The following is a 27840-nucleotide window of genomic DNA, read 5'->3' on the forward strand; positions in this document are numbered from 1 at the left end:
TTCGATGGTATTTTTACATAAGTGGAATAATTTCTTTGCATTAGACGGTATTTTTACATTAAGTGGCATCATTTCTTTGTATTAGGTGGTATTTTTACATAAGTGGCATATTTTCCTTGCATTAGATGGTATTTTTACATTAAGTGGCATAATTTCTTTGCATTAGATGGTATTTTGACATTAAGTGGAATATTTTCTTTGCATTCGATGGTATTTTGACATTAAGTGGAATATTTTCTTTGCATTCGATGGTATTTTGACATTAAGTGGAATAATTTCTTTGCATTCGATGGTATTTTTACATAAGTGGAATAATTTCTTTGCATTAGACGGTATTTTTACATTAAGTGGCATCATTTCTTTGTATTAGGTGGTATTTTTACATAAGTGGCATATTTTCCTTGCATTAGATGGTATTTTTACATTAAGTGGCATAATTTCTTTGCATTAGGTGGTATTTTTACATAAGTGGCATATTTTCCTTGCATTAGATGGTATTTTTACATTAAGTGGAATAATTTCTTTGCATTAGATGGTATTTTGACATTAAGTGGAATATTTTCTTTGCATTCGATGGTATTTTGACATTAAGTGGAATATTTTCTTTGCATTCGATGGTATTTTGACATTAAGTGGAATAATTTCTTTGCATTCGATGGTATTTTTACATAAGTGGAATAATTTCTTTGCATTAGACGGTATTTTTACATTAAGTGGCATCATTTCTTTGTATTAGGTGGTATTTTTACATAAGTGGCATATTTTCCTTGCATTAGATGGTATTTTGACATTAAGTGGAATAATTTCTTTGCATTAGATGGTATTTTGACATTAAGTGGAATATTTTCTTTGCATTCGATGGTATTTTGACATTAAGTGGAATATTTTCTTTGCATTCGATGGTATTTTGACATTAAGTGGAATAATTTCTTTGCATTCGATGGTATTTTTACATAAGTGGAATAATTTCTTTGCATTAGACGGTATTTTTACATTAAGTGGCATCATTTCTTTGTATTAGGTGGTATTTTTACATAAGTGGCATATTTTCCTTGCATTAGATGGTATTTTTACATTAAGTGGCATAATTTCTTTGCATAAGGTGGTATTTTTACATAAGTGGCATATTTTCCTTGCATTAGATGGTATTTTTACATTAAGTGGAATAATTTCTTTGCATTAGATGGTATTTTGACATTAAGTGGAATATTTTCTTTGCATTCGATGGTATTTTGACATTAAGTGGAATATTTTCTTTGCATTCGATGGTATTTTTACATTAAGTGGAATAATTTCTTTGCATTCGATGGTATTTTTACATAAGTGGAATAATTTCTTTGCATTAGACGGTATTTTTACATTAAGTGGCATCATTTCTTTGTATTAGGTGGTATTTTTACATAAGTGGCATATTTTCCTTGCATTAGATGGTATTTTTACATTAAGTGGAATATTTTCTTTGCATTAGATGGTATTTTGACATTAAGTGGAATATTTTCTTTGCATTCGATGGTATTTTGACATTAAGTGGAATATTTTCTTTGCATTCGATGGTATTTTGACATTAAGTGGAATAATTTCTTTGCATTCGATGGTATTTTTACATAAGTGGAATAATTTCTTTGCATTAGACGGTATTTTTACATTAAGTGGCATCATTTCTTTGTATTAGGTGGTATTTTTACATAAGTGGCATATTTTCCTTGCATTAGATGGTATTTTGACATTAAGTGGAATAATTTCTTTGCATTAGATGGTATTTTGACATTAAGTGGAATATTTTCTTTGCATTCGATGGTATTTTGACATTACGTGGAATATTTTCTTTGCATTCGATGGTATTTTGACATTAAGTGGAATAATTTCTTTGCATTCGATGGTATTTTTACATAAGTGGAATAATTTCTTTGCATTAGACGGTATTTTTACATTAAGTGGCATCATTTCTTTGTATTAGGTGGTATTTTTACATAAGTGGCATATTTTCCTTGCATTAGATGGTATTTTTACATTAAGTGGAATAATTTCTTTGCATTAGATGGTATTTTGACATTAAGTGGAATATTTTCTTTGCATTCGATGGTATTTTGACATTAAGTGGAATATTTTCTTTGCATTCGATGGTATTTTGACATTAAGTGGAATAATTTCTTTGCATTCGATGGTATTTTTACATAAGTGGAATAATTTCTTTGCATTAGACGGTATTTTTACATTAAGTGGCATCATTTCTTTGTATTAGGTGGTATTTTTACATAAGTGGCATATTTTCCTTGCATTAGATGGTATTTTTACATTAAGTGGCATAATTTCTTTGCATTAGGTGGTATTTTTACATAAGTGGCATATTTTCCTTGCATTAGATGGTATTTTTACATTAAGTGGTATAATTTCTTTGCATTAGATGGTATTCTTACATTAAGTGGCATAATTTATTTGCATTATATGGTATTTTTACATTAAGTGGGATAATTTCTTTGCATTATATGGTATTTTTACATTAAGTGGAATAATTTATTTGCATTAGATGGTATTTTTACATTAAGTGGAATAATTTCCTTTGATGGCATATTTTTATTGAATGGCATAGTTGAATTTTATTGCATTTGATAGCATAGTTTTATTTGATTGCATAATTTTATTTGATTGCATAATTTTATTTGATTGCATAGTTTCTTTAGATCGCAGATTTTATAGGATGGCGGTTGTGGGGGTGCAAATCACCCCTATTTGAGAACTAAGTGGAATCGACCAGTCCTATGAATACCAGTTGTTTCAGAGACTAAATGGAAGACATTCATACCATGTTTAACCGCATGCTACCACTTTAGTGGCTCCTGTATTCTTTATGATAAACACATATTATATTATGCACTTTTTTTACATAGGCGTCACCACTTATCAAGGCCGATCTGCCACTCAAGTATAAGGGTTTACGAGTGTAGAGTAATCAAAAGGACACTATAGTAATGAATAGTAATGGAAGTTCGGTAAATTTGTTAACTTAAGTGGAACGGCTCATCAGAAACTTATTCACGTTCGACTTGAAGACAACCATATTATAGACAGCTGGAAAGCAGGAAAACGGAAGACAATTCCACAGGCGTGCAGTTCTAAGAAAGAAGCTTTGTTCATGGAATCTATGTTTAGGTTTAGCCACAAATAAAGAGTGGGGAACATTATTGATAATGTTTTCAGCTAGTCTAGTGTTTCTTGCGAAAGCTTGGCGAGGGGGGACTATAGATTGAAGCTCAGTCGAACACTTTCCATGAAAATAACGATAAAGCAGAGACAAACTCGCAACATCTCTTCTGTGAGATAGAGGTTGCAGCAATTGCCCTAGAAAGGTTGCCTCTGTCGAGAGATTCGCTAATCCTATGAGATATAACTGTAAGCACATCTGCTGTAGATCTAGCAGAACGGAAACCATATTGTGTGTCACGAAGAAGGTTATTTTTGCTGAGATGGTTGATTACTTCTGTATTTAACACAGATTCCAGCAACTTACTCATGACGCACAGGAGACTTATTGGCGTGTACTGAGCTTTCCACTACTTTTGGTTTCTTTCATTTGTGACCCCTAGCACGAGTCTACAACAATGGCGTATTTTCATTTGATGCATAATCTCTGTATATTGCATATTTGCGCGGGATAGTTTAGTTTTATTTGGTGGCATATTTTCATTCAATGGCATGATTTTCGATCACGTTATTTTGCTTAATAAAATAATTTTATATCGTATTTTATCTAAACAACGTATTTTTGTTTTGATATGAATATATCAGATTTCTTTCGATGTAATATATCTTCAATAATGATGTGTCAGTTTTTTTTCCTATTACTGGCCTGCATGGTGCAATTCTCCGGGGCACGCCTCTGGTTTTAATAACGGTTTAATTTAAAAAAAAAAAAAGAAGTAAAACAGTCATTAGCAAGGTATCACGTAAGCCGCGCAAATTGAACTGATGAATATTATTAGGTTAGAATATTATTTGAAGCGTTGAATATGATTTGAAAATAAGAATTACCTATATAAAGGTATACGTTTAGAAAGAAAATAATTTCTTTATTTTCATCTTTTAAAATAAACATTAATCAAAAGTGATTTCCCAGGACAGTTGTCGTCAAGGCCAAATGTCAGCTGACGTAATATTGTAAAGAAATACAGACGGAATTTGATGAACAACATTATCATTATCATTTTTTCTATTTTTGCGAATTAGTTCACCAAATTATTATATGTAATGTGTATCAATAGCGGATTGATATAATAATAATAATTTATATGCAATCTGCATAAAGTAAAATATTAGGTTGAAGCATAATATACGACCGGGTAAGGCGGCCTGCCAGGATATTTATATATATATATATATATATATATATATATATATATATATATATATATATGTGTGTGTATATATGTATATGTGTGTGTATATATATGTATATATATATATATATGCGTTAGTGTTTGTGTGTGTGTGTGAGTGTGCCGATGTGTGTTAAAAATTTTTCATACAAAATGTGAGAAATGGTCCAGTCTTGTAAAAAGTGGATTACAAAATAGTTCATGTCCAAAAGACTTTTAATATGAATGATCGCTACCCTATCTTGTTATATCAAAAAAGAGAAATAATATTTTCGCCATTTAGAATAGCATCTGTAAAACATACGAAATTCAAAATGATTAACAGGAAAGAAAAAAACAAAAAAGGAAAAAAACAAAGAAAAATGGAGGAGGCCGCTGTCGTATAATTACAGTTAGTCGCAGTATATTTTGTAGGGAAAATGATGCGCTTTGTTTTAATAGAAAATAATTATGGAAAAGATAAGCATAGTTGTCAAACGAATCGTTTCTAACCATTTTCTATAATTTTACGGCCTCCTCATTTTCTCACCCGATCGAAAATGGTTACAACTTCGCCAACTCAACAACCTAATTCCCGAAGCAATATCGTTTCAAGTAAGTCAAAAAAAAGAACTATATAGCATCAAAGTAAATAAGTTGAAACATAATCTGACTCTACTTTTATCTGATATTTACATTTCAAAAATCAATTTCCGTGACATAGTGGCGAATCTTTTGCCAATATTACATACACTCACACACATACACACATGAACGCACAGACACACACACGCCAACCACACACACAAACACACAAACATACACACACATATATATATATATATAAATAGAGAGACAGAAAAATACAGAGTCAAAAACAAAGACAGTGAGAAAGCTGTAGATAAATCATAACCATTAGCAATAAAATAAGAAATCTTACAAAAACACTAAACAAAACACAAAGCCAAACAAAAACGAAAAGTACAAAAGAACACAATTGAAAAGATACAATCGAACGCCATGCTGATATATATTGGATAGACATTCCTGTTGGTCTCTGTAGTTAGTACAACTTCCGATTCATTGAAGAAACACCAAGAAAATACTTCTATATTTCTGCTAATAAAAAAGGAAGAACACACACACAGATACATACACACACACCCACGCTCACACACACACATATATATATATATATATATATATATATATATATATATATATATATAGACAATACTTCTCTTTCTTTTAATAAACAAGGAAAAACGTATATATATATATATATATATATGTATATATATATATATATATATATATATATATATATATATGTATATTCGATTTAGATAAGTCGTTACAATTTATCTATTGTTTCAGTCCTAAGACGACAATATACCTTTATTCTTCATCGCGGACAGTTTTTGTATGCATAGATTTAAAATAAACTGGCCCAAATAAGAAAAGAAATACAATGTCGCTTGATGATGTATTATAGAACTGAAACTATAGATTTATTGTAGCGATTTATGGTAATTTTGTTGACCTAAATTGAATAAAATATTCGCTCTTTTAATTGAGTACTTTCAGCAAACTCGTTAAAGATTATGTGATTTTTACTTTTTGGGTATATTTTATATACATATATATATATGTATATATATATGTATATATACATACATACATACACACACACACATATATATACATATATATATATATATATATATATATATATATATATATATATATATATATATATTGTTAGATGCTTGTAACAAGACAAGAAATTTAAAGCAAGGAGAGAGATACTTTTAAAGATAATATTAAGTTTACATTATCAAAATACATGAAAAAACGATTTTGACATATGCTAAATGATATTTCCCTTCTCTAGTAAGTGAGACGTATTATGAAGAACAACGCCATAGTACGCTAATACAAAATGAGTGTATTAATTTTATAATTGCTTTCTTCACAAAAAAAAAATCAAATATTTAATACTAGCAGTTCAACCTGGCCTTGGTCGGGCCTTATATATTGTTCATAACTTGCCTTACGTGTGAATACACTTTATGTAAGATTTCACATGTTTAGATAAAAAATTTTCTTAGTAATTTCGTAGTCAACTATTTCAACTTTGCCTTTTTGGAGGCCAAGGTCTCGCTCCAAAACCGGTTATGTATAAATTTCAAATGTTTAGACCAAAAATTGGCTGATTAATTTGATAGAGACCGCAGAGGTCAACTTTTTTAAGCTTTGACCCCAATTTGACCCCTTACCATGTATTTTGGGGCTCAAATTTAATTAAATGTTTAATCCATATCCAAGTTACCAACATTTTAAATTTCAAGTGTTTAAACCCAGAATTGGCAGAGAAGGTTTGTAGAGTTTTCAAAGCTCAAATCGTTGTACTTTGACCCTCTTACATCCAAATTTCTGGCCGAAACCCGATTAAAAGATTTTTCCAAATCTAATGTCAAATCTCGAGTCTCTAGACCGAAAATTGACAGAGTTATTTGGTAGGGAAATATACACAGACATTTTTACGTTTTGCATGCTATGATCAAATACATTAGCAAGAAAAATGTGCACAAAGGAAAAAATACCCATGTAGATCTGGTCATTTCGAAGCTTAATTCCTTTCATCAGACGAATAGATTTACCAGATTTATACAGATCTGATAACTTTGACCAAGTCATATTTTTAAAAAGTTGTTCATCTTTCGAACCAGTAGTTTTTGTGTATCATCTTCTTTCGATTTCAGTAGCTTTTAGATTAATTTGTGGATGTTTTCAACTATTTATAATAGGTGAATAAGGCTGCGACTAAAAACAGCTACTTAATAGGAAATTTACGATCATTATCAATCTGTCTCGAAATTTCCAAAACCTGCTTGAGACTTCTGAATTATTGTAACACTTTCTATTTCGTATTTCTTAGAAACTTAGAACTTTCGCGCATGAAAACTTTGCTGAATTCATAAAACCAATAATAAATCTCTGAATGTTGTCAAAAGTGATATAGTTTTAAACCAATGTGAGGGCGGATTTTATCATAATAAAGTGGGGCATTCAAAACTATCTCATGTAAAAGGGAATCAGATGATGGAGATATGGCCGAATGATATTACTGTAAAATAAAACAAACATGGCATGATAGTACAAGCTCTGCGCGGTTAAGAGGAACAGTGTATATATTAAATTAAAAGATAAAAAAATATAATTTGCACGCTATGATCAAATACATTAGCAAGAAAAATGTGCACAAAGGAAAAAAATACCCATGTAGATCTGGTCATTTCGAAGCTTAATTCCTTTCATCAGACGAATAGATTTACCAGATTTATACAGTTATACTAGGATATTAGTATATGAACCACAAAACCAGTTTTAGAAATTAAAAAAATATATAAATATATACAGAAATAAAAATTAAAATTGTAAATAATAATAAAGAAAATATATGTATATATCAGAAAAGAATAAAATAAATTGGATCACTACAGGCGAAAAAAAGATTAAAAAAGGAAATATGGCGTAGGGAAACAAGTAGATGAGTGATACGGAAATAAAAAGGAGAAAAGAAGATACATATATATAAGGAGTATGAGAGAAAAAGTATTTAGGTAAACCCAATAGAGAAAAACGTCCTTAGTTTATAAATTATCTATGTGATGTGTTTAAGTGGATTTCTTAGAAAACGAAAATTGTCTAAAATAAAATGAGCTTGTAATGATATCGAACGTAAGAGTCCTTCATGGCTATTTACTTGTATTGTTGGTAGAGGTATGTAATATTGTTGATAGAGGTATGTAATATTGTTGGCGTATATACAAAACTGTAGTGTATTGAAAACACATACACAATAAATAATCTAAAATATTTAGATCTAATAGAAAAATGTTAAACTGTAATTTCTTATATATATATATATATATATATATATATATATATACTGCTGCTGATCAAAAATTTAAGACCACTTTTTAAAGGATATATTTTAAACTCTTCCGACTTAAAGTTACCAATACTAAAATCTAAACGGTTATGGAAACAAAAAGCTACATTCCAAAGATGTATTTTTAAAATTTGCATTTTTATTTAATTAGTCTTTTTACACTTGATCAAAATTATAAGACCAAAGACAAAAATTCTATTAAATTGTACAAAAAGTGTATTAAAGGTGTAGGAAAACATTCAACAATAAAACTTAATAATGAGTGCTACCTCCACCGCTCTTGATGACTTCAAAAATTCTTTGGGACATGCTAGAAATAAAGGTTTCCATTAAGGTGCGGGGGATCCTGCTCTAGTTTCTGAAAATGTCCTCACGAAGTTCATTTTTTGTTGAATATTGTTTGCCATTTCGATAAACCTCTCTTGGCATCCTTCCCCAAACATTTTCAGTTAGGTTCAAGTCCGGTGAGCATGCTGGATTTCGCAAGGGATGTCTTGCAGTGTGTTTTGCAGCATTATTCTGTTGGAATAACCATCCATCCCCACACAAACGATGACACTCTATCATCAAAGATGCTTTTTTTGGCATGCTAACATAGCAAGCTGCTGTCTGACGACCCTGCACCACCTGGAGCTCCATCGTCCCTGTGTACGAAAAGCCGCGTCATACCATTACGGACCCTCCACCACTATGACTTGTGGAAAAAATCTCAAAGGGCATGTTTTTGTCATGCCAATATCTCTGGAAGGCATCAAGACCATCTAAATTGATTTTTTCTCATCAGAACACAGGACTTACTTTCACTTCTTTACGTCCCAGGTTTGGTATTCACGGCAAATATTAAGCGGTCCACTTTATGACATGGGTCAATCGAGGAATTTGTTTACGCTTTTTATTTACCATGCATTTTTGCTGTAAGTGTCGTCTGATGGTTATTGGACTGAATCTATAACCGCCTTAATTTGACCAGAAAAATATCCTCTGTCATTCATAACAACCCGTCTGATTCTCCTACTCAATGCAGGAGAATTCTTTTTTTTTTGGGGGGGGGGCTAACAAAGGATTTTCTTTTCCATAATTCTCAGTCTTCTTTAGAGAGTCGCAGATAACAGTTTTATTGCGATTTACCTTAGCTTTTAGTTCTAAAACTTTTTCTTCTATTCTGCAGTTCCCAATCTTTTATTGCCTACTATTCATTTCTTTAAATTCTCTCATACATATCTTATACACACGCACACACACACGCTTATATATATGTGCATGTGTGTGTGTGTATAAAAGTATATATATGAGAGAATTTAAAGAAAAAAAAATTTAGATATTACAATAGGACTTAAAGAAAAATATAGGTATATATCAGTAGGAAATAAAATAATGGGAACTATATATATATATATATATATATATATATATATATATTAGCCATTAAGAGGAGATTATAGATAGATATATAAATTCCCGTTCACATACACTTTTCAGGATAAAGCTAGTACCCAGAACTAGATAGAATCGAGCAATTGCATCGACAACGGACAACGCCAGACCCAAAGTGGGTTTCGATGTACTGCATCTCATCAGTGATGTGCTCCGACATAGGCGCGAACCCAGGTCGTCGCACTCATGAAGAGTGCAATACTGACGACCTTACGATATGGACCAAGGCGCAATCTATTGACTATGCCTCGATTTTTAATTCTTATATTTTCATCCAGTTCTACATTCTACGATGTGACAAGCAACGCGTCATATACAACTAAGATAGTTACTGCTGGGTTCGCGCCTATGTCGGAGCACGTCACTGATGAGATGCAGTACATCGAAACCCACTTTGGGTATGGCGTTGTCCGTTGTCGATGCAATTGCTCCATTCTATCTAGTTCTGGGTTCTAGCTTTATCCTGAAAAGTGTATGTGAACGGGAATTTATATATCTATCTATATATCTATATATCTATGTATCTATGTATGTATCTATCTATCTATCTATCTATCTATCTATATATATATATATATATATATATATATATAATTATTATTAGCTGTACCCTGTCACGAGTTGTTGTGGCTCAATTTGGTGTAATGGAAAAATTTAATAAAAAGAGAAAATGCATGTTTCTTATATTCTTAGTACAGCAATCCACTCCATTCAAAAAGTGAGAAAGAAAAGGTACTCTGGTAGAATCTGAGCCGGTCGTTAGGAGTTTCCATTAATCATGGCTTGGGCTCGACCAGCAAGTTGTTTTCCAGATATAAAGACCTGTTCTATGCACTAAAATTCACTGGCGGCCATGAATAAAACCCCCAACCTCCCCTTATTAAGAACGGCTTTTGGAATAAAAACCCACAATCTCCCCATGTTAAGAACGGTTTTACGAATAAACAACCTCAAACTTGCCATGTCAAGAATGGCTTTCAGAATAAACACCCGTAACCTGCTCATGTAAAAAACGGCCTTTGGGAAAAATACCCCTATACTCCCCATGTTAAGTACGGCTTTCAGAATAAATACCCCAACATACTCATATTAAAAATTGTAGAGGTGGACCTAATGTAAAAATTTACCTTTTTTTCTTTTTATAAATTGTTAGTTGAAAGCACAGAATAGTTACGAAACATCATCCCCCTCCCCATTGTAAGAAAAGCTGAAAAAAAACGGTTTTCTTGGTAGAAACCTTCTGTATTTCACCTTACAATTTACGATATTAGTGCTCCTTGGGCGTTGAGTTCCATGGTGGCCAGCATATTTTTTTAATAGTCGATCCCTTAGAAAAGATTAACGCATGCCCATGTAACATTGTTTAGTAATTTATTTACTTACGTTGGCTTAAGGGGCGAGGGCGGCCAATGTCGGTTTCAGAGAAGTAGATTTATTTATCGCACTGAGATTGTTTGAAAGTCAATAGAACTAGTCACTTTAAAGAAAATTGTGAAGGTGTAAATATTTACCAAAAATTTATCCGCACATGTAAATTAAAAATGTTTGTAAAAGTGAGAAAGTATCAATAAGCCGGTTAGCTATTTTTCTTTTTAATATTCATAAAAAAGTTGACCAACGTAAGTAGATAAATAAATAAATAAAATGTAACGTACATATTCGTTAGCTTTTTCTAAGGAAGTGACTATTAAATAAATATGCTGGGCCCCTATGGAACTCAACGCTCATGAGTACCACGGTTTGAATAAAGAAAAAGTATTCATATTTTTGTATATAAAACAACTCCTTAAAAAGTGTACTTTCAATTTTGTTTAAAAAGTTTTCTTGAAAAAATCTTTATCCTAACAATTTACGGTAAAAAACGCAAAAATAAAATATTAATCGACTGACTTATACGCACCCTTTTATTTAAATTGAAAAGAACTGTTTTAAACGCATTTTTGTAATGTTTAAAAATTAAGTTGGTTGCCTATTGAAAGAAGAAAGAAAAATAAGAGAAGATTGTTCACCGCGAGACCAATTCTCTCGTAAAATGTCGGCTGTTTATTCGCATGCAAATTTGAACATTTTTTTCAAATGAAGAAAAAAGTTGTTGTTTTTTACTTTGTGTTTGCTGCTAATAACATTTTAACGAGAGAGAAATGTTTCCTTTCCCCCCCTTTTCATTTTACTTGGACTAAATCAAATACGTTTTTTCATTGAGTGGAATTTTATTAAATATTCTATTTTTAACTGTCGGTTCTAAAGTGAAAAAATTTGTTTTTCTACGACGTGGGGACAACTCCTCCCCATGTACACATAAAAAAGACAAAAACAGCCATTTTGGTTAACTTCCAGATAATTCAACAATTATTTTTATTTTTTTGCAACTGTAGTGCATCGCAGTATATTTTTTCTTGTTTTGTTTCGCAAGTAAAGAAAAGTAAAAAGAAATTTCCCACCCTTATATTGGGTTATCTCTAAGATTTTTACCAATAAGCAAGGGATAAATTGCTACCTCTCAAAGAAAGGACATTTTCTTTTTTAATTATTATTTTATCTCTCTTCTCCAGTAAAAAACGGAAATAATTTTTTTCGTGCGTTTGGAAGAAAACCCATTGAAAGATGGAGGACATTGAAGCAGTATTAATACAGCTAGTCAAAGATGAATCAGGAGCAGAAAGAACGTTATAAACATCTCCAGTTACAATTTCAAGAAAGGCAAAAGCGTTGGAGAAGATAATTTTACTTCAAAAACAGGGATAAGAAGAGCTATTGTTAAAAATCTTCGATATAACGGAACACAGAGACACCAGTCTCGCTTTTCCCTAAGTAAAATATGGAACGCTATAGAATAGTTCAACTACCAACCGGAGTTGGAGGGGACGTTTGACGCTTTCTATCGGATATATGAGAACCTATTCACCGTGGATTGTCAAGAGTGGAGCAATGCTAAGAATGTTCGCCTACTTTTGAGGAAATTAGGGGTCATTGAACATAGCAAGTTTGTGGATTATATTCTCCACAGGAAGACGTGTGAATTAGAACTTTCGGAGCGGTCAATCTTTTATCCGAACTGCTCAGTCCGAATATAACGCTCTTTCATAGAAGATGGAAGTGCTTGAACTTGAAAAAAAAGCGACAACGACGATTACCTGATCTTCGCAACCGCGGTAAATAAACACTGCGACGATTTCCGTCTATCTGACTTATCGGCAGATGACTTCAAGTGTTTAATTTTTGCGCAGGCTCAAATCTCATCCAAAAACGCTGAGATTCGACGACGTGTTCTCTTTAGACTTGAGAGCGAACAGAACCTCATCCTCCAGAAGTTGGCCGAGGATTGTCAACGGGTAGTCTGCGTAAAAGAACAACGTGAGACACGCCGAGGAGCTATGCGCAACATCACTTAGAAGGACGAACTTTAGACCGGAAAAAACTCACCTCGAAAAAGCAAAGCTAGAAGAAAACTCACGCTACACCTAATATTACCACCCAGTCACAAGACCCGGATTCCCTACAAGCCAGTGCTATTGTTGCGGCGGGAAACATTGATCGAGTCAATATTTTTACAAAGATAAGTACTGCAACGAATGTGGCAAGAAGGGCCAAAAAAGCAACCCAGTGAGGGAAGACTAAGTTAAGAACAGCGTCCGACAGACGAGATTCGACTTGGATGCGGATAAGAACCGGCGCAAATATGTCACAGTGAACATTGCATATAAAACTTTGCATCTACAATGTGATTCCGGACCAGACCAATCCATCATTAACCTTAAGACGTGGTGTTGCGTTACCTATATCATAAAGGGGGATCGTGTGTGATCGTCTAGTCAGAGTTAATGTCATGTGATCGTCTAGTTGTTCTTTCTGTTGTGTGTGTGGGGGGGGGTACATGTATTTTGCAAATATCTTCTGCATCTTTGATGTTGGTCCATCTGGAAATATCTCGTCTTGGAGGGGAGACTTGGTACCAATTTTGGACGAAGATTCAATCACTCCAATAAAAGGAATTGGTTTTATAGTTTATTTCACTTTCCAGATGTTTCGCAGAGGATGGAAAGTGAATCTTTGGCCTGTGTTGTTCTGTTCAAGTGAAGTGGAGGAGACAACGGTAAAGCCGTCCGTCCTCTTCTAAGTCTAAACCAAATCTCAACGATTCAGCTAACCTGATCACATGACTCGCACGCAATCCGATCAGCTGATCCTGACTTCCGGTCAACGTGTCTCAATATAATTTACAAACATCTCTCTCCCTCTATCTAAATTCCATCTATCCTTCTTTTCAAAAAATGTACTCATTTTTAAATTCTAGTACATGTTTTCTATATCTTCATTTGGCTAAGAAAGATGATACACCATTAAACAAGTTTTTTTCTCAAGTGACTTCATAATTTTATTTTTTAGACCAGAATCTCTATCTGATCTCCCTGGCATATTCCTTTTGGGTGTAGGGTAGTACCTCCTATAACTCACGTCAGCTGCTTCATCCAGCCACCCTTATGCCGTAAACTGAGGTCTCATTTTACCTCTTTACGAAATCGACGACTCTTCGTCTAAAAGTGTCCTTGATCCTTTCTCCCGCATGGTTGTTCTATTAATTAGAGCTTAGTTTTCGTTTTGTAACTAACTTATCTTTTGATGACATTCTCAAGCTCATTTATCTTCGTGGTCGGCTTCCAAAGTTTTAAGATATACCTTTCATCCACTGATTCACTTGGATTTCCCTGCTTGGACCTTCGGAACTTGATGCAGAGTTAGAAAATATCACCCTTAACTAACTAACCCCTTTGCGTCAAAATTCCTTTTTACGCTCTAAATTCTAGCTTATGGCCAGATTTTTGTGATTTTTCTTTGCTCTTATCAGAGCTTCCAAGATCCAACAGAGATATCCTGGATTCATTCATCTCTAAAATATATATATAAGGTTATATCTTCTTACATACTTACGGTATATTTTATTTTCTCTCACTTCATTATGCTATATTAGCCTCTTGGCCTCTCATGGCCCTTTTTTTCAGAAGGAAATCTCGTATCCTTCCAACGCCTGCTTTTTTAATTTATTGTGCCGAGATTTATCCTCCGCTCCAAATCATTACATTTAAAAAACACACAATATCGCAGGTTCCCAACTGTATTTTTCTAATTCGGGGCACATCTAATGTTTATCATCTCCCTAGCAAGTTACTCTTCTTGCGGAAAATGCTATGGGCATCATAAAAAAATCAATTGTCAAAAAGAACATTTCTTTCAAAAATACTCGCTTACGTAATTGCTATTTTGATCCCCTCTCTAAAATTCTAATTTATTCTAAGCCAACCATATCCAGTATCATCTTATTTATCCTAGATTATTTCAATTCTTATGAATATACCTAATAATGGCAACGCATCTGGAGAAAAAATCCCACGAAAGAAAAACGACACAAAATAAAATCTACAACCACTTCGAAAATTAGAATAAATGTCGACTGAACCTATAACTCTTCCCAGACTAAAGTTCAACCCAGTAGTGTGTCTTTTTTATTTCTTACACTGCTTAAATCTTATTTATTTCTCTTTTTCCCCAATTTTATTATTATTATTATTATTGCTATCATTATTACTTAATTAACGACATGTTCTTACTTTTTTAATGTCTTCATTATTTCAATAAACCCCACAAGGCAAAGATTCAACCCTCCTCCATTCTGCGAAAAAATATATGTCAAGAACAAGAAAATGCCGCACAATACCGATTCGAGAAAACATAAATTATATAAAAAAATAAAAATAAAAAATATAATAAACATTCACAAAGTATCATATCACCAATAATAAAACTCCAAAAAACAAAACACAGTTTCGTGGAAAACCACGTCATCAATTCTGAGGTCGGCTACATCACCATTACCACCTCACAGAATATCAAAAATAAAAAGTAAAAAATCACAGTCGTTTACAAATAATCCATAGACATTTACAATTAAAATACATAGTCGTTCCCAAAAATAAAAAAACGACTCACTTATAAACTTCCAGACAACCCTTCACAAAACAAAAGTCCAAATCGATGGAAACTAAAATTGTTCACGTCATCAAAGGTTTTTTTAAGAAAATAGAAGAAAAAAAACACATTTTACTTATCCGAGTGATTATTATTATGCCTTCTTCTGCCATTTCCTAAAAAACATACACTTTCACATTTAATAAAACAGTTTATATCGATTTACATACAATTTTCACACCAGAAAAAAACCGTACAATTAGAGAAAAAAAATTCTCACATTGGAAACATGTCTATTGTTTCTTCACAAAAGACACCGAGTTTTACAGTCTAAAACTGCAACATTTTAAATGTATATAATTGTGTAACTTATAACTTATAACAAATATTTTTGATTGGCGATGGAGTAATGGGAAAGGTCTCCATTTCACAACACTGTCACTAAAGTTTCTTTTTTTCTTCCTGTTTTACACGTTGGCTGTATATTCAAAATTAACAATTTTTTATCAGTATGTCGATCTATATATCTGTTTTTGTTTGTTTATTTTTCTACACCGTCACGGTAATAGTTTTTCTTTCTATTTTTTCAATTTTCATATTAAAAATCAACAATTCGTTATCTGTATTTCGATCGAGATATCTGTTTTCTTCTTCTCTTATTTCTTCTTAATTTAACATATAAATCTATCTATACATAATGTTAATGTGTCTATTTTCCTTCTTTTTTTTTCGTCGTGTCTATATTTTTTTTCACCGTGTTTTTTTAATGAACCCTATATAAAAGCCAAGTGCGTCCAAGGATGGAGTACTGCTGCCACATCTTGGCAGGAGCTGCTAAAAACAGCCTATCCTGCATTGACAGAGTACAAAATAGGCTTCGTGGCTTAGTGGGTGATGCCTTTTTCTCTTCCCTGCAACCTCTCTCCCATAGGAAAGACGTTGTGAGCTAATCTTTGTTTTCTCGTTACTTCCATGGCAAGTGCCCGTCTGAGCTCCAAACCCTGGTTCCTCCTCACAATCTTTCACGAAAAATACCCCTCTAGCTGACACCACTGTCAAAAATTTCCCCACTCTTTAGCTGTGCGAAAACCAAAACGTTGATTCCATAACAAAAGCTTCTTTCTTAGAAGTGCACACCCGTAGAACTCTGTTCCTTGTGCGTGTTTCCCACCTGACTACAACCTGGATGTCTTCATGTCCAGCATAAACAAATTATTGATGAACCGCCCCCTTAAGTAAGACACTTTATCAAATCTCCAATACTAACGTACTGTACACGCAATATCATTTGCCCCCGAATGGCTTCCAGGCCTGGATGAATGGTGATCACCTTGTAAAATATAAAATAAACACCTCCAAACACCCGGTCAAAGCCAGACACCCAAACTAGTCTATTATATAAATCTCACTTGTCTGATTATGTGTATGTATGCATGTATATAGGCATGTATGTTTTATGTCTAACTAAAACTTTTGACAGCCGCGTCGGAACGTAACGAAACAGGTACTGTTTTCAATTCCGATTATTCAGACGACAAATATCGAAAAAATTGGCCCAAAACATTTATTTCCTCATCCTCAACGGGGCAGTTTCTTCAAAAAAGTGTCGCTTTTATCGCAAATATTTTCGAAAGTCATCCATTATTTTCGGTTGACTTGCCTTAATTTTGATGTTCGTAACTTCCAGTTTTGCGATGGACGCAGTAGGAAAGTTGTTTTTTATTGTTGTTGTTGTTGTTGTTGTTGTTGTTGTTGTTATTGCATGATATTTTCCTACTTCACCGTACGGATTCGAGCCTGCCTGCCTACTACCACTATTTTTAATTTTTTTTTTTTGCTCAATACAAAACAAACACCCGGTCAACGCCGAGCACACAGGCTGGTCCTATATAAATCAGACGTTTATGTCGGAACATATTTATACAATGATATTGCTTGAAGTAGACAATGTTCGACAAAGGTAAAACATAATTTATAAAGTGGATTCAATTATTTTATTTATTCGAGTATTTAATTATTTTAATGTCTGTGTATTTTATGTGGATTTGCGAAAATTACAGACGTCTATTGTCATGAAAAATATTAAAAATTACTAATTATTTTATTTTTAATGAGGATTCAGCAAAATCACAAATAAAGAAACCATTATTCACAATGATTGACGATAATTTGTCTGACAGTCGATGGCAAAACCAAATTTTTATACACTTAAATAACCTTTGACATGTGTTGTGTCAGATGTGTTTTGATGAAACATTGGTTTCCTTCTGTCAGAAATATAACATGAGAATTGCAGTGTCAGAAGTTAAACACTTAATGTAAACGTTTCAAATAAAAGTGTATTCAATTAAAAAATGCTGTATCTTGTTCGCACTAAAAATACAGACAAAAATATTATGGTTATTTAAAATAAATATTGTTGATAGATGGAAAAAAATCGACACTCAAATCTAAAAATATTCAGTGATTTTCATTGCTGCTTCACGACATGCTTTGCTCAAAATATAAACTTTCTTTATATATATATATATATATATATATATATATATATATATATATATATATTGTGTGTGTATGAGGGGGTGCGCGTAGGTGTGTGTGTGTAGAGAGAGAGAGAGGCAGATACAAGGACAGAGATAGAGACAGAGAGATTAAAGTATCAACATATATTTCTTGCTCAGTATTATCGGGTTTAGATATTTTTTTACACAGGCAGCACCACATTATTAAGGCCAAGGGTCACTCTAGGATGAGGGTTAAAGAGTGTACAGTAGAATTGGACAATATAGTAATCGTTTCGGTAAATTTGTAAACTTATATTGAACTACTCATCAAGAACTTGTTTACATTAGACTTGAAGACAACCATATTGCAGTCAGCCGGAAAGCAGCAAAACGGAAGACAATTTCACAGGCGTGCAGTTCTAAGAAAGAAGCTTTGTTCATGGAATCTACGTTTAGGTTTAGGCACAGATAAAGAGTGGGGGAAATTATTGATAGTGTTTACAGCTAGACGAGTGTTTCTTGTAAAAGTTTGGTGAGGGGGTGATACTATAGACTAAATCCAAGTCAAACACTTTCCATGAAAATAACGATACATCAGAGACAAACTCGCAACATCTCTTCTGTGAAATAAAGGTTGCAAGGAAGAGAAAAGTACATCTCCTACGAGTCTACGAAGTCTATTTTGAACTCTATCAAGGCAGGACCAGTCCTTTCGAGCAGCTCTTGCCCATATGTGGCAACAATACTCCATCCTTGGACGTACCTGGCTCTTATATAGATAGAGAATTGCACCAGCAGTGAGATATCTACTGGATCTATAGAAAGATCCCACCATTTTTCCAGCGGTGTTGCCAATAGATTTGATGTACGTGTTTCATTTAAGATCAGGAGTAACGGTCAAGTCCAGAAGCTTGTCGAAACTTGAGGCCTCCTGAAGACGAGAACTATTCAATTTAATCGATGCCAGATGTGGATCAGAGTGCTGATGATGTAAAGAGATAAGCTTGGTTTTAGATGTATTAAAAGTAACCAACCACTCCTTTCCCCATTGTACCACATACTCAAGATCAGAGGAGAGAGAATCGGAGACAACTTGCTCGTTTACTGTCTTAGATGTGCTACCATAAATGGTAGTGTCATCAGCATAAATGTCTACGAATGATGTAAGGATGTGATTTGGAAGATCATTAATGTAGATCAGGAACAGAGTTGGGCCCCGGATGGACCCCTGAGAGACTCCAGCATTAATACTGTGAGCTTCTGATTTTTGCCTCAAAACTACTACTCTTATGATCTATCAGAAAGAAATTTCCAGTCATACGATAGCTAGAGATCTTGTGAAGTAAACCTTTATGCCATACTATATGAAAGGCCTTAGATATGTCAAGAGCAATTGCCCGAGAAAGGTTGCCTACGTCGAGAGATTTGCTAATTTTATGCGATACAACTGTAAGCACATCTGCTGTAGATCTAGCAGAACGGTATTTGAGAAAATAATAAAAAATTTTATAAAGCAAACTTCAAATTATTGTTAGGTTTTAAATTAAAATCGCTTTAAAATCCTCTTAATATAAACATGTAAAGAAATAAAATAAAAGCATAAATGAATAAGCCTAAGGAGTTTTGCGATCTAGCAAACAGCAACTCTCACTCCTATATCAGAAACATCACTCACAGAACTTGAAGAATAGAGGACAAAATACAGGAAGCGAAAGTAACGACATTGGCGACTTAATTGCGTAATTAGACGACCTCCGGTTTAGCTGGAGCATTTCATTTTAATCACATTTCGATAAATTAAATGTTGTTTGTTTTCATTTTTCATCAGTGTCGAAATACGACACCCTTTACAAATTGTTGCATTAGTTTTAACTGTGTATATTTGTTAAAAAGAATGAGCATTTATTTAAAACAAAATTAGTGTCCGCTACCACCTCAATGTGCAAGAAATCACAGTTTATTGTAAAGTGTTCCTATATTTTTCAAGTTAAAGACAATTATATATTACTAGCGAATGTTTCCGTCGTTGCCCGGGTGTTTGGATGGGAGGGTGTTGGGCAAAGAAAAAATAGTAGTATGCGGCAGACAGGCACGAATCCGTAACGCGAAGGAAGAAAAGAACGTGAAAAAAAACAAACGTAACGCCTTTGCTGTTGCACCCATCGCACAATCGGAAATGACGTAGGTTTAAATAAAATCTAAAAAATCGAAAAGGGGGGATGACTTTCGAAAATATCGACGAAAAAAACAAGCCTGTGACAAAAGTGTTCAGTTGAGGGGTAAGTGATTAATGTTTTTCGTAAATTTTTCGATATTTGTTGTCCGAGAGGTCGATTTCAAAATGATACTGATCTTGTTAAAATCCGTCGCCTCTTTTGAAAGTTTTAGGAAGACATGGGGGCATACATACATACATACATACATACATACATTTAAACAGACTGGTGAGATTTATATTATATACTAGCTTCGGTGTCCGGCGTTGATCGGATGTTGAGCAAGAAAAAAGTGGTTGTAGGCAGGCAGGTTCAAACCCGCACCCGAAGGAGGAAAAGAACGTGAATAGACACACATTACGTCATTGTTGTTGCGCCCAGCGCAAAACCGGAAGTGAGGTAGGTTTAAATTAAGGCAAAGACAGGATGACTTTCGAAAATATTGGCGAAAAAAACGACACCTTCCTGTAGAAAATTGACCAGTTGAGGGTGAAAGAATTTGTTTTTTGCCAATTTTTTGGGATTGGTCGAACTCTTTTTCTGACTTACATCAATGATCTCCCAAATTACATCCTAAGATCATTCGTAGACATTTATGCTGACGACACTATCATCTATGACAACACTTCCAAGGTTGCGAATGACTAAATTCTCGCTCCTTTTTTGTTGACTACGTGCTGCAATAGGAAAAGAAGTGGCTGGTTAGTTTTAATGCATTTAAAACCAAGCTTCTATCTTTACATTATCAACATTCTGATCCTCGTCTGGCATCAATTGAAATAAATGGCGCTCATCTTGGGGAGGCCCCATGTTTTGACAAGCTTCTATGTCTAACTTTTACTACTGATTCGAGATAGAATACCTATATCAAATGCGTTGCCAAGGCTGCTGGAAAAATGGTGAGATCGTTCTACCGATCCAGTAGATATCACACTGCGGATCCAGGTCTTTACGTGTCTAGGGATGAAGTACTGTTACCACATTTGGGTAGTAAATGCTATAACAGGTTATCCTGCCTTGACAGAGTCGAAATAGACTTTGGGCTTTTTCATTTCCCTGCACCCTCTTTCCCACAGAAGAGATGTTGCGAGCCTGTCAGTGCTTTATTGCTATTTTCATGGCCAGTTCATCTGAGTTCCAAGTTATGGTCCCCGTTGACCTGACTTTCACGAAAAACACTTCTCAACCACTATTAATAATTTCCCCCTTAACCTAAACGTAGATTCAATGAACAAAGCTTCTTTCGTAGAATTGTACGCCTGTGGAACTCTGTTCCGTTTTTCTGCTATCTAACTGACTATAACATGGTCGTCTTTAAGTCCAACGTGAACAAGTTCTTCATGAGCCACCACCTTAAGTAATCCAATTTACCAAATTTCCACTACTAACGATTACTACTACACTTTCGTATACTTTATCCTCAAGTGGCCTCTGAGGCTTCATAAGTGCTGACTCCATTTGTAATAAATATTGAATAAGTTGTACATATTCGAATATAAGATAGGTACATATTTAACACAAATAAAAAGTTGGTATAAAGTAATGGAAGTTATGATGACATCAACGGATGAAAATATCTGTTAGTTAATATAAATATAAGGTGATAGAAAGGTTATAATGGGAAGCTCTTTTATCTAGACTTCAATTCCCGGATAACTCTTTCGCCAAACTTTTAATGAAACTATTTGTATAACTAGAAATTAATTCAGTAAAAAAATATCAAACCCTTGGAATTATCCGCTGATGGTTCGGCCAGACAAAAGTCGTCGCATTGCTTGTTAACAATGAACGCAAAATGAGATAATCTTCGTCAGGCTGAAACACCTTCATCTCTTTCGAAAAATTTAGATTAGAGTTTGACTACCTCGGAGAATTCCAGTTCGCTCACACCTGATTGGTAGTAGGTAGTCAACGAACTAACTGTGTAAGTATTAGTTTCGCTTATAAAATGCGTCAAAATCTTTTCCTGCTCTATTGTGTAGGTAAACGTTTCCATCAAATCCATGTTGTGTTTTGGGAGAAAGCTTCGCTATTATAACAGTGTTCAAAATTTTTAAGAACGGCTCTTCTCCTCTCTTCTGTAACAATTTCCCCAACAAGATTTGTTGCCGCTGTTGCTGTTTATCCTCTTTTTATGACAGTTATTTTTGTCGCATTTTTCCTTCTAATTGTGGAAGTGGAGGAAAAGTTGTTGCTTTTTAAACTATTGTTAGCATTGCAACTAGACCTGTTTACTTTATATCTTAAATTTTTCCTCTGATTTCTTCCTGCAGCTTGAGCAACTGTGTGATAATGGCCTTCCAGTCCTCCATCTTGTATATCTATTCCAAACGCACACGACAAAAAACTTTTTATGTAGATAGTGGAAATAAATCACGTAAGGAACCAACATATGTCTTATTTTCTTTGTGTGCGTGTGTGTAAATGCTGTAATTCATATATATATATATATATATATATATATATATATATATATATATATATATATATATATATATACATGTCGGTAACCACTTATCAAGGCCCGGAAGCCACTCGGGATATTATCGTAGTAATCATTAGTATTGGAGATTTAATAGAATGTCTTACTTAAAGGGGGTGGTTTGTCACGAATTTTTTAATGTTGGACTTGAAAACATCCAAGTTGTAGTCAGGTGGGATATAGGCAAACGAGAGAGAGAGAGAGAGAGAGAGAGAGAGTTTTACAGTCGTGCACTTCTAAGAAAGAAGCTCTGCTCATGATATTTACGTTTAGATTTAGGCACAAATAAAGAGCGGGGAAAATTAATGGCAGTAGTTTCAGCTAGACTGGTGTGTTTTGTGAAAGATTGGCGAGGGGGGCAGCGATTGAAGCTCAGACGAGCACTTGCCATGGAAGTAAAGAGAAAACAAAGACAGGCTCGCAACGTATCTTCTGTGGGAGAGAGGCTGCAGGGAAGAGAAAAGGGCACCCTCACTAAGGCACGCAGTCTATTTTGTACTTTGTCAAGGCAGGATAGGCTGTTTTTAGCATCTCCTGCCCAGATGTGGAAGCAGTACTCTATCCTGGGACGTACTTGGCTTTTATACAGATAGAGAATTGCATCAGTAGTGAGATATCTTCTGGAGCGGTAGAAGGATCCCACCATTTTCCCAGCGTCTTTGGCAACAGACATGATGTACGTGTTCCATTTCAGATCAGGAGTAAAGGTCAAACCCAGAAGCTTGTCAAAACATGTAGCCTCCCCATTTCAATTGATGCCAGATGGGGATAAGTGCGTTGATGATTTAAAGATAGAAGCTTGGTTTTGGATGCATAAAATGTTACCACCAACCTCTTCTCCCACTGTACCACGTGCTCATGATCAGAGGAGAGAGAATCAGGGAGAACATTGTCATTTACGACCTTTGGTGGGTTGCATAGATGGTCGTGGCATCAGCATATATGTCAACGAATGATGTAAGTATGTATTTTGGGAGATCATTGATGTAAATCAGGAAGAGAGTTGGGCTCAGGATGGACCACTGAAGGACTCCAGCATTAATACTGTGTGCCTCTTATTTCTGCCCATCAACCCCTGCTCTTATGAACCTATCAAAGAGAAATGATTTAATGATAGAGAAAACATTTCCAGTTATACCGTAGCTGGAAATCTTGTGAAGTAGGCCCTTATCCCATACCTTATCGAAGGCCTTCTATATGTCAAGAGCAATTGTCCTGGAAATTAACAAATCCTATGAGATATTACCGTTAGCACATCTGCTGTAGATCCTGCGGAGCGGAAACCATATTGCATGTCACTAATAAGGTTGTTTCTGCTGAGGTAGTTGACTACTTCTCTATTTCATATGGATTCATACAACTTACTTATGACGCACAGGAGACTTATTGGTCTGTACTGAGAGGGAGATTACTTGTCACCTGAATTCTTAAATGCAGGGCATACTGATGAGGTTTTCTAGGGTGTTGTAAAGACCTTCTCCTTACGGCAATGCTTAAACAGTTTTGTAAGTATGGGGGCAAGTTCTGGTTGGAGCTTTTTCAGCACTATAACTGGAATGCCGTCAGGGCCAGTTGCTTTACTGGAATCAAGGTTCTTGATTAGCTTGGCGACCACACGCACAGATAGTTGTATGTTGCATAGCGTGTTATAGGAGGAAATACTGAGAGTTCATGACCTTCGTTGCATAGGGTATAATATGCTGCAAAGTACTTGGCAAATAGTTTGGCCTTGTCTGATGCTGACGAGATTACCTCAGGTCCATTGAGGATGATTGGGATAGAACCTATGTTTCTGTTAAGGATCCTGTTTGTTATTTGCCAAAACTTGTGGGAACAAAGCCGCTTCTTATATATATATATATATATATATATATATATATATATATATATATATATATATATATATATATATATATATATATATATATACTAGCAAAAGTACCCGTCGTTGACTGGGTTCAAAAACAGCCTACAGAAAATTGACTCTGATTTATGAAAGTATGATAGGTTATGAAAAGGAAGGGTTGTAAAGAGATAGCTTCGAATTTGGGGGTATCAAAACCAAAGCAAAATATGATGAAAGTAAAATAAAATAGATAAACCAATAATTTATTATGCCATACCTGTTCACCCTGAAACACTCATCACAATATTCTGTGGATCCATATTAAAAAACCTTGTTAAACTTTGTGACATATTTCCATTCTATGCAGGTCAGGCGCGAACGAACACCCCATACTTTTATTATACCATATTTCTTCAAACTGAACCATAATTATCAAAGTATACTTACGCAGATAGATATGAAAAGTCTTAATTAAAGTCTGTGCCTATTTCCATTCTATGGAGGCAAGGCGCGAATGCACACCCCACCATTTTATCATACCATCCCTATTTAAGTTAAAACATACTTATCAAAGTATTATTATGTACATCTATATCAAAAACAGTTGTAAACGTTTTTTTTTTTTTTTTTTAATTTTTTAATTTTTTATTTCCATACTTTGTGGATCAGGTGTGTACGCAGACCCCACACTTTTAATGAATCATCATTATGCCAGATCAAAGATACTCATTCCTGTGTCTCGATACATCTTCTATCATTATATGTGATCAGTTTTCTATAAAAGTCAACTATATAGGAGCCTATTCGTTACCATATATATATATATATATATATATATATATATATATATATATATATATATATATATATATGTGTACTAGCAAAAGTACCCGTCGTTGACTGGGTTCAAAAACAGCCTACAGAAAATTGACTCTGATTTATGAAAGTATGATAGGGTATGAAAAGGATAGGGTTGTAAAGTCGTTCAGCTTTATCTATCTATCTATCTCTCTCTCGCTCTCTCTCTCTCTCTCTCTCTCTCTATATATATATATATATATATATATATATATATATATTGATAGATAGATAGATAGATAGATAGATATAGCCGTTGTCGTGCTAGACAAAAAATGCGTACGGGTCAATCCCTCACAAACTGGTGGAAGAAGGCCTAAATCGTTATCATGTTCCTTAAATAATCACCGATTTAATATGGATTATTATAAGGGTTTTAAAATGAGAACAGTAGTAAAGACCTCTACCTCAGCTTGGCATAACTTAGAAAGAGGTATTGTAACAGGATGCACCATTTCGGCAAAGCTATTCTCATTATCAATGAACCTGTTAATAAAAACGGCAGCAAAGGAACTATAACCGGTTTGAGGCAGTATGGACGACATGACCACACACACAACTTCTGCGTTCGGGGCCACGTGGCTGTAAAATGTAATAGGTTAACTCATCGACTCGGCAAGGATGAGTTTCAACGCATCTAAATCTCGATCGCTAGTTTTAAAGAAAGGAAGACCGAATTAAAACGTCCGCTTAAAGCTCTCTGGAGAGTATATTCCTACAATAAAACAAACTCCAGTTAAGAGCTTAGGAAACCGTTTTGATTCCACTCTAAAGGATTCAGTAGCAACAGAAAGGACCAAGGAGAATCTAGGAGGGTGGCTTATTAAGGTGGACAAGTCTGGGTTACCTGGCTGTTATAAAACTTGGATTTATCAGCACGTTATGTTACATAAGTTACTCCGACCCTTAACAATATATGAATTTATATTCTCCACCGTGGAAACAATAAAGAGGAAAATTACAGCTCGTCTACGCAGGTTATTAGGTTTACCAAGATCCCTCTGCAGTGTAGCGCTATACGGAAGCTCAAATAAATTACAACTTCCATTTTAAAGTGTTCTGGAAGAATATAAAATCGCAAAAGTGAGGTTGGCCATTCAGTATGAGTGCTTCAGAGACCCAACTGTTGCTGAGGCAGGCATAGTGGTTTGCACAGGGGAAAATAAAAAGCTGCTAAGGAATTTAAGGGCGCGAAAGGCTTCAAGAAAAGGCCTTAATAGGGACCGTGACTATTGGACGCGCGGGCCTTGGATTCTTCCCACCAGAAAGCCGTCACACGCTCCAAGGAAAAATGAAACCGCACCTGCTGCAAGAGGTTAGGAATAGTGAAAAAGAAGGACGTGTGGCAGTCACGGTGAGGCTGAAGCAGCAAGGTGCATGGGCAAAGTGGGAGTCGATAATGAACGGACAAATTAAGTGGTCGGAAATCTGGAATGGTGACTCCAGATTAAGATTCTTGATACGGGCAGTGTATGATACTTTACCCGTTAACATCAATCTCTGGACAAATTTCGAATCACCGTTTTGTCACCTTTGCGGAGAGAAAGCCACTCTCAAGCATATACTCAGCAGCTGCAAAACGGTGCTTGCTGAGGGTCGTTATAGGTGGCGGCATGATGGAATCTTAAAACAAATAAAGGAGGGAAAATATTTTATAAATACTATAATCATTTTAATAAATTAACTTTATATGACAAGACATTCGTTTCATTACATTGTTATGCTCACGCTTATATTACTTACGTAACAATGATTACTTTTTCTATTGCTGACGAGGACAAAAACATTAAGATACAGTTTCTGTGATTCAAGCATATAATAGTACTTGAATCGAATTCATATACAAAGTGTACATAATTTTATAAATACTTCGTTTTAATTACGATATTGGTTTTATGTTTCAATCATGTTTCAATTAATAATAAATAAACCATGATAATTTTATAGGTAATTATAAACTCACATTGTTTCCATAAAAATGCTTTTATGAACTTGTTCTAAAGTTTTATTAAAACAAATGTATGTTTTGCTTATTCTTTCACGGAGATCAATAATTGTGATGAAGTGGGGAATTATCTATGGAACTTTTAATGAATAAAATGGATGAATGTTGCGTCACGATTATAAAACAATATTGATTAATCAAACCCAATCACTGTGCGGGCAAATATATGTTTATGGGATGAAATATAATTACAGTTCGCTAATATCGTAAATTTTATTGTC

Source organism: Euprymna scolopes, chromosome 10 (genome assembly GCF_053919585.1).
Source record: "Euprymna scolopes isolate OS-2025 chromosome 10, ASM5391958v1, whole genome shotgun sequence".
NCBI lineage: Eukaryota > Metazoa > Mollusca > Cephalopoda > Sepiida > Sepiolidae > Euprymna > Euprymna scolopes.